At 39.7% G+C, this 9,760-nt stretch overlaps 1 pseudogene; it reads right to left on the bottom strand.

Annotated features, from left to right (window-relative positions):
* Positions 1 to 503: 503 nt before the first annotated feature.
* Positions 504 to 749, bottom strand: LOC113898893 (annotated as a pseudogene).
* Between the last annotated feature and the right edge of the window lie 9,011 nt (positions 750 to 9,760).

The following is a 9,760-nucleotide window of genomic DNA, read 5'->3' as shown; positions in this document are numbered from 1 at the left end:
AGGGATTGAACCCACAGCTCCTGCAGAGGAATCAAGTGGAGCCTCAGCCACTGGACTGCCAGGGAGGTCCCAGTAGTTCATCCCTTTTTACTGATAGTAGTATTGCATTCAAGCACACAGTCAGGTTAGATCAGGGCAATGCCTGAAATCAGAACTTCTGTCATAATTCACTGGTCAAAGCTGTAGCAGCACCTACCCAGATTGAAAGGGATGGAGAAATAAATCTGTCTCTCTTAAAAATTGTTTTCCAGTTTTAAAACTGAAATAAATTTTAATGTACACGATGCAAATATACAGCATTTTGCAAATTTTTCACTCAAAGGGGTCTCTCTATTTGAGGAAATCAGCGTGTTACACTTTGAGAGATGAAGTGCAACAACCTGGGCACCAAAATAAAAAAATGAAATTGAATCAAAAAATGAAAGAGTTATGCAAGGTGATGCAGGGCAGGAGATCAAAGGTGAAGGATCATTACAATATTCAAAAGAAATCCAAAATGACGGCTACATCATGGTCTCATTAATGTTCCAAAAGTGCCTCTCTTTGGGTAAACTTGAGCATTTTGGCAGACATTCAAGCAGCTTTGTCAGTAAAAAGATTTTTACATGACTACTATTGCTATTCCCATGATTAACTTCTATAGGTGGCATGGTGTTGAGAACACAGGAGGTGCTAGTTCTGCAGAATACACTTGGGTAACTGCTCTTCAAGCTTGTTTTCAGCAGCCGTTTCCCCTCCTCATGCTACATCCTTCTGCTCCTTGTCATGGGACCTGAGTAGGCACTTCTTGCCACTGCCTCCACCCACAACTCTGCCCCTTGAGGTGAATGGCAAAGGCCCTATTGTGGACCAAGCTGTTTCCTCAAATTCATATGTTAAAGTCCTAACCCCAACCCCTCAGAATGTGAAGGTATTTGCAGATAGGGCCTTTAAAGAGGTGATTAAGGTAAAATGTGATCTTGTGGCTGTGCCCTATTGCAATATAACCAGTACCCCTTCTAAGAGGGCTTCCCTGGTGGCTCAGATGGTAAAGAATCTGCCTGCAGTGCGGGAGACCTGGGTTTGATCCCTGGGTTGGAAAGATTCTTTGGAGAAGGGAATGGCTACCTACTCTAGTATTCTTGCCTGCAAATTTCCATGGACAGAGGAGCCTGGGGGGCTACAGTCCATGGAGGTCACAAAGAGTCAGACATGACTGAGGGACTAACACTTATAAGAAGAGGTTAGGACAGGGACACGCACAGAGGAAGAAGACAACATGAATACCCTGGGAGAAGATAGCATCTACAAGCCAAGGAAAGAAGCCGCAGAAGGAAGTCCTGCTGACATGGTGATCTTGGACTTGTAGCCACCAGAACCAGGAGGAAAGAAGTTTCTGTTGCGTAAGACACCTGGTCTGTGGTATTCACTATAGCAGGCTTGGAAAGTGAAAATGAATACAGACCCATGCAGAAGATGGGAGATATTATTGTGGCAATATATGGAAAGTACCATCTGGTACAGTGAGGTTTAAGCCCCTGCTTTCTGTTAGTTTTCCGTTTGTCCCATCTGTTTTTAGTTCTATTCCTCCCCACTCCCCACAACCTTTCTTGCCTTCCTTTGTTTTAGTTATTGTTATTATGTTTGCAATTCTACTGTTCCTCCTTTTAAGCTCTAACTCTGTTGTATTCTTTTAGTGGTTGCTCTAGGGGGTGTTTTGCATCCTTATTTTATCACAGCCTGCTTAGAACCAACATTGTACCCCTTCACCACTTAAGAGACTTGTAACAGTATGATTCTTTTGTGCTCTCGTCATATATTTTTCTTCTATGTATTTCATAAACATTATCTTTTAAAGAAACTAGGGAAAAAGAAAATAGCCTCATATTTATGTATGGATGGAGCATTTCTGGAGTTCTTCATTTCTTTTTGTGGATCTGACTTTTTTATGTAGCACTTCCCTTCAATCTAAAGAATTTCCTTTAGCATTTCTGAAAATAAAGGTCTGGTTGCAGAAAAGTTCCCTGATTTTATCTGGAAAAAAAACACACACACACACCTTAATTTTACCCTCATTTTTGAAGCATATTTTCACTGGATATAGAATTACAGTTTGACAGAAAGAGACTCACAGATTTAGAAAATGTATGGTTGCAGGGCAGAAGGGATAGTTAGGGAGTTTGGGAAGGTCATGTTCAGACTTCTATATTCAAAGTGGATAACCAACAAGGACCTATTGTATAGTACATGGAACGCGGCTCAATGTTTTATGCCAGCCTGGATAGGAGGGGGGTTTGGGGGAGAATGGATACATGTGTATGTATGGCTGAGTCCCTTTGCTGTTCACCTGAAACTACCACAACATTGTTTTTTTTATAAATTAATTTATTTTAATTAAAGGATAATTGCTTTACAATATTGTGGTGATGAAACTACCACAACATTGTTAATTGGCCATCAGTTCAGTTCAGTTGCAGTCGTGTCTGACTCTTCCTGACCCCATGAATCGAAGCACACCAGGCCTCCCTGTCCATCACCAACCCCCGGAGTTCACCAAGACCCACGTCCATCGAGTCAGTGATGCCATCCAGCCATCTCATCCTCTGTCGTCCCCTTCTCCTCCTGCCCCCAATCCCTCCCAGCATCAGAGTCTTTTCCAATGAGTCAACTCTTCGCATGAGGTGGCCAAAGTACTGGAGTTTCAGCTTCAGCATCATTCCCTCCAAAGAAATCCCAGGGATGATCTCCTTCAGAATGGACTAGTTGGATCTCTTTGCAGTCCAAGGGACTCTCAAGAGTCTTCTCCAACACCACAGTTCAAAAGCATCAATTCTTCGGTGCTCAGCCTTCTTCATAGTCCAACTCTCACATCCATACATGACCACTGGAAAAACCATAGCCTTGACTAGACGGACCTTTGTTGCAAAGTAATGTCTCTGCTTTTGAATATGCTATCTAGGTTGATTATAACTTTCCTTCCAAGGAGTAAGCATCTTTTAATTTCACGGCTGCAGTCACCATCTGCAGTGATTTTGGAGCCCCCAAAAATAAAGTCTGACACTGTTTCCACTGTTTCCCCATCTATTTCCCATGAAGTGATGGGACCGGATGCTGTGATCTTCATTTTCTGAATGTTGAGCTTTAAGCCAACTTTTTCACTCTCTACTTTCACTTTCATCAAGAGGCTTTTTAGTTCCTCTTCACTTTCTGCCATAAGGGTGGTGTCATTTGCATATCTGAGGTTATTGATATTTCTCCCGGCAATCTTGATTCCAGCTTGTGTTTCTTCCAGTCCAGCGTTTCTCATGATGTACTCTGCATATAAATTAAATATACTTATATGCAGAGTACATATGCAGGGTACTTATATGCAGGGTGATAATATACAGCCTTGACATACTCCTTTTCCTATTTGGAACCAGTCTATAAAAAGTTTAAAGTTTGAAAAAAAAAACACTATAGTTTGCAAGGTTTTTTAAATGTTCTTTTGCTATGGGTTGATTTGTGTGTCTCTCCACCCCTCCTATCTGCTCCAGATTCCTTTGTTGAAGTTTCCATCCTCAGTACTTGACCTTAATTGAATATAGAGTCTTTACAGACGTAATCAAGTCAAATTCTGTCATTAGGGGAGCCTAATCCAATATGATGGGCCTCCCTGGTGGCTCAGATGGGAAAAAATCTGCCTGCAATTCAGAAGACCCGGCTTCAACTCCTGGGTGAGGAAGATCCCCCAGAGAAGGAAATGGCAACCCACTCTAGTATTCTTGCTGGGAGAATCCCACGGACGGAGGAGTCTGGCAGGCTACAGTCCACAAGGTTGCAAAGATTCGGACATGACTGAGTGACTAAAACACACACCCCAATGTGATATGGTGTCCTTAAAAAGAGAGAAAATGTAGATAGACAAGCACAGAGGGAAGACATTGTGAAGACGAGCCAGGAGAAGGCAGTCATCTGCAACCAGAAATAGAGACCTGGACTAGACCTCCCTGCATAGTCCTCAGAGACAATCAACCCTGGCAAGGAACCAACCAACCCTTGATTCTGAACTTCTTGCTTCAGCACTGTGAGACAATAACTTTCTGTTGTTTAAGCCATCCCGTCTATGGTACTTTGTTATGGCAACCCCAGCAAACTAAGACACTTCTTTTCACTTTAAAGATCTTGTTCCACTTTCTTCTGGCCTCTGAATCTTTTCTAACGAGAAGTTAGCTGCTATGATTATTTCCCTATATGTAATGTTTCTTTTTTTCCCTCTGGATACTTTTTAAGATTTTATTTTAATCTTTGATTTTCAGTAGTTCGAAACTTACAGGGCCCAGTGATCCTGCTTGGAGGTTACCTGTAAATTAATTTTGTCATCCAATTTGGATACATTTTTTCCATTACGTCTTAAAATATTTTTTTCTGCCTTATTCTTTTTCTCTTCCCTCTGGACTTCAATCATCAAAGGAAATAATAAGACTCTTTTCATTTTTTTCCAATATTTTTTATTTCGGTTTTTCAATTTGAATAATTTCCATTTATCTGTTTTTAGGATTTAGTTCTTTTTTGTATTTTAATTCTTTTCTAAATCTTTTTCCATTCATTTAGTTCTTTTTAAAATATATTTTCCATTTCTCTGCTGAGACTCTCCATCCATTTATTCTATCATTGTCCATATTCTCTTGAACAAATTTACAGTAGCTTTTAAGACACTTTATCTGCTAAATCCAACATCTGGATCATTTTGGAGTCTGTAGCTATCGTGTGCTTTTTTGTGTGATTGTGGGTCACATTTTCCTTCCCCCGTCACTAGGAATTTGTATTATCTGCAGGACATTTTAGGTAGCAAATTGTGAGGAGTCAGAAATATATTAAATTTTGTTCTGGCAAGCAGGTCAATTTACTGGTGAATCCTTTTGATATATTTTGCTTTTGTCCTGTCCTGGACAACTTTTATTCTTGGGAGTGCTACTTACTTGTAAGCCTTTCTGGGTGGTACTTGAAAGCCCAATGCTCAGCAAGGTCTCAGCTCTGGCATGGCTGGATTCCAATTCCTCCAAGAACAGCCTGGGAGTATTTCCATTCAGCCCTCTGACACCCAGTGCTTGTTCTCTGCTACACCCTTGGAGTCTTATGTTGCTTGTGTCTGTCCAGCACCCAGACAAGTACTCCAGGGTACTCAGCATATAAGTATGTGGGGACCCCTCTGTACCGCTTTCTCTTAGCTGTCCCATGACACGTGCATTCCAGCCACCTCAGCAGCCTCAAGGTACTCTGCCTCCTTGGATCACTGAGATCTTTATTCTCCTCCCAGGTTCCACATTTCTGGGTGGTCAGGAAACTGCCCCAAGGAAGAAAACTGCAGTCCCTGTGCAGCTCACTTTGTGTTTCCTGTCTTTCAAGCATCAAACCACTGCTATTGTACAATTCCTGAAAAAAGTTTTTCTTATTTGTCCTGGTTTAGAGTTGTTCTTGGTAAGAGAATAATTCCAATACCACTGAATCCACCATAGCCCAAAGTGGAAGCTCAACACTCAAAACATTTTTATGCATAAATGAATGAATTTGACTTTGCCTTCCTAGTGTTCAAATCTGGCACAATTGGAGCTTAATAAATGTTTGTGAGATAAATTTCTAAGATTTCAAAGAAAATCTGCCCTTAAACTCCAATATTGGTCCACTAAAACGTGGAAGATAGGAGTAGCAGAAGGTACTAAGTGTTAGTATGGAACTTTTTTTTTCCCCCGATTTTTAGTTGGCTTGCACTTTGTGCAAATGAAATATTTCTGTATCCAGAGCTGTTTTATTGGTAAACTCTACAGAGGAGATTCCTCTACAGAGGAACACTGACACAGTGTAAGTTACTTTCTAGGTGGAAGGAAAATTGACGTCTGCAGTAGACTTGGCTGGGAAGAAGCAACCATGTTGTTGAGATCAGATGAAACATAATTTTCTGTGAGGAATAAGAAACAGTGAGTTGTTAAGAGATTCATATCTTATTTGATTGGGGATGTCATCATCAGCTTCCCAAGGAGCTTTATGAAGAGGGCGACCCTCTCTCCTTTTTACCTTGTTTTCTGAGGGATTTTTTTGTGGTTTCTTACCAGACCCAGCTGGGTCTAAACAAGACAAGACCAGCTGGGGGAATCCTTCTACAATTGGGTCCTACAGGTCCATTCTGTGTCACCAACTAGGGTGGGAGGGGCCAGCATCAAGCTTATTCCTCAGTGGAAGTCTACCACTTTGAATAGCATGGTGATACCTCAACTTTATGCTAACAGAATAAAATGTTCATTGCTTCAAGTTTCCATAATGATAAAATATTCACTTTTCTTCTTTTCAAACTGAGATTCCCTCCAGAATATCATTGGGGGAATCCACTGTGATTTATTGTCATAGCTTTGATACCCACTCTTTTCCTTTAACCCTTTTACTCCAATTCTCTGCGCATCACATGGAGATACAAATCTTTGTTCTTGTTTCCTAGAGAAACAAAGAGGCAGCAGAGTTAAAATTTGCTAATAAATCACATGATCATCTGTAGTACGAATTTTTATTTAAAGACAGAACTAGAAATATGCAGATCTCCCTAGCTGCCTGAGTCCTGACACTTCCTCCTTTGGAGAATTAATTTGATTCAAGACTCTGGAAAGCAAGAAGATGAATTAGTTATTAATAAGATTGATTTATGCAAAGGAAGCCACAACAATGAATACATTGTGCATTATGCAAAGCAGAGGCAATGTACTTCAGAACAAGAGTCACTTGAAATCTTAATTACAGGTTATATATTGAAGTACATGGCAATGACAATGTCCTGCATTTAACCTCAGAGATATCAAATGAAAACCAGGTTTGAAAGAAATGTTTAAAAGAGTTATTAAAAAATCACAACACCTAAATCGTTATGAATTTATATGGATTTCTTGACTTAAATGTGACGAGATGACACGTGATAGAGGACAGCTGAGCACATTTGACGTGTGCCTTTCTGCTCCACAACACACCTTATATGCTTAATGAGGATGTAACCTTCTCTATTATAATACAGCGCACATCCCAGCGGGGAGGAGGCAGCCATTAATACACAGCTGTTGGCTTCTGTGTAATAGAGATATGGAACAAAACAGCCTCTATTTTGCTGTTGCCTTTTTTTTGAAACAGCAGTGAAATTTCCTACAATAATAGTAATGATAATAATCTCTTACAGTTACTCAGTGATTTACAGTATGCAAAGCTTTTGGAGATTTAAAATAACAGTGGCTACCAGTTGTTCACTGTGTTTCAGGCACTTTCTTAAATGCATCACTTCTACTGTCAGCTGAACTCTTAACAGCCACTCTAGGAGGTAGCCTTTGTGTTTTTTTTTTTTGTCATTTTCCAGATGAGAAACTGAACGCTGAGAGATGAAGTGACTTAACTAAGATCATGTAACTTGTTAAGCGGTCAGAGCTGAGATCTGTGTGACTGCAAAATCCATCGTTAGATGTCACAAATAGATTTTAACGTTAAATACTTACAGCTGCTCCCTGCTGTGCTCCCAAAGTGTTATGATTTGAAAAATAATGTATTTACATAAAAGGACAAAAAATGGAAAAAGCTGTTGTCTGGTTAAATTTTCTTCTCTTCATTTGCTTAATTTTCCTCATATCTTCAACAGGCCCATATACCATCACCTCAGACAGAGCCCACCCTTCTTCAGCATGTGCTCTTGCTGTCTGTTAGCCTATAAGAGCTTCTGGCTACCCAGTCATGAGACAGCTGTGTTCAAGAGGGGATTCTGTTCTTCCATCATAAATATTTTACTCTGTGTGTGTGTGTGTGTATGTGTGTGTGTGTGTGTGTGTGTGTGTGAGGGGAACACAGGAGAGAGTAATTAGATCCATCGGGAACCAAGTTTAACTAGCTCACACACAAAGTGAGCAATCTGTTTTTTTCTGCTGCAATAGTGGCGGCTCCTGTGCACTACTTTTGAGATTTTGTTGAGCTATACCTAGTATTCATTCAGTCACTAAATAATACTTGAGCATCTTACTCTATGCCAGGTTCTGTATTAGAGGCTGAGAATACAACTAAAAGTATAGGTACGTTATTCCTTTCCCTCATGAAGCTTTTAGTCCAGTTGGGAAAAAAGATAATACCTATGACAACAGAGTGTGGAGAAGGAGATTTTGAAAATAGTGACCAAGTCAGAGGCCAGCAGACGACTAAGTAGCTTTGGGGAGCGGAGGAACATTGGCTCCCAACTCCTGATGTTTCCATCCTTGTTGGGGTACATGAATTTGCATAACTCCAGCATCTTTCAGTTTTTATTCCCGTCTCTGGATGTCACTATTGTTTATCATCGCTCTTTTTCTCTACCCTTCCCCATTCAATCTTACCTGATTAGGGAGTTTGGGAGGAAGATCCAGACACAGATACACATATAGTCCCATTCCTTCCACTTCCTTTCTTTTTGGGAATGCCTGCCCATGGAAGTACATGTGTACACACACACACACACACAAACTCACACACACTCACATACACACACACACTCTTGTCTGCCCCTCCATACTGCCCTCTGGGAAGGTCTGTGAATTTCAGCCCTGTTGAGACCAGGTGGGTGAGTCTATCTAATTCTGTGGTACAGTATTAGAAACATATTTTTGCTCCACATTTAAGCCACATTCTTTCATATCAACTTAAGACTAATAAAGGTGATATTTTAACCCTAATGCAGCTTACTCTTTTGCATTATTTCTCAAGTAGCTCAGAATGCTATATGAGTGGGAAAGACTGGTATAAATTATTGAGTTCTTGTACTGATTATAACAAGTATCTTTTAAAGCATCTCTGTTTTAGAGAGGAGGTCCAAGAAACACTGAATTATTCTCATAACCTATTTGTAAATATGATTACTGTTATTTCCTATAGCAAAGTCATTTGAATAAAAGTAGTGCTGAAATGAAATTGTTGGGAGTTCAATTATTAATATAGAATTCCTCTGACCTTTACTACATATATAATTATTAATGATAAATTTAATTTGAGCTCTTTTATAAATGAGTTTTCCTCATTCTATAATATTAAGCCACGGAAATTTATTTCGGTTTAAAAAAATAATTATATAACATTTATACAGAAAAGTGTATGAGCTATAAATGTCCACTAACATGAATTAAGTTATTTAATTCTTTGAGTTATCACTGGCCATCCACTGTTCAAAATGCAAATTCTGGTGAGGAAAAGAATATGATGATTTTGCTTTTATATTTGTTGATTTGGTAATAAAATCGAGGAAGCTCTGACATCCACTAAAATTTTGGCTCCCCTTTCTCTTCCTAGCCATGCAGCAATGCAGACACCTCCCAACGTGTGAACTACCTCTTATCGACCGGGTGGGGGCTCTTACCTCATCCTCATCTGCCCTCATGCATGTGTAAGTATATGAAGGTCCATAGAGAGAAGCTGTCAATCTGATGATACTCTTAAATTTCTTTAGGGACTTAGGAGGATTGGAGGGAAAAAAGGGAAATTTTAATCACCTTTTTTTTTTTTTTTCATTTTAAATGATTTGAGTTAAATTTCAAAGATGAATCCTCCAGCTCACTTCTGGAGAGCTGCAGCTTTGCTTGATTAACTCTAATCTAAATACAATCAACCCTTCTTCTAAACCAGACACACGCACATTTTCCCCACATAAATTTGCATGTACTAAATGTTCCTTTAACCACTTATTGAATGCTTAGTAAGACCTTTCCAGGGACTTAGAAATGCAAAAATGAACCCGAAACAGAATTAGGACAGAGTGATC

This window comes from Bos indicus x Bos taurus, chromosome 9 (assembly GCF_003369695.1).
Source record: "Bos indicus x Bos taurus breed Angus x Brahman F1 hybrid chromosome 9, Bos_hybrid_MaternalHap_v2.0, whole genome shotgun sequence".
Lineage (NCBI taxonomy): Eukaryota > Metazoa > Chordata > Mammalia > Artiodactyla > Bovidae > Bos > Bos indicus x Bos taurus.
This window is presented reverse-complemented; position numbering and strand designations above follow the sequence as displayed.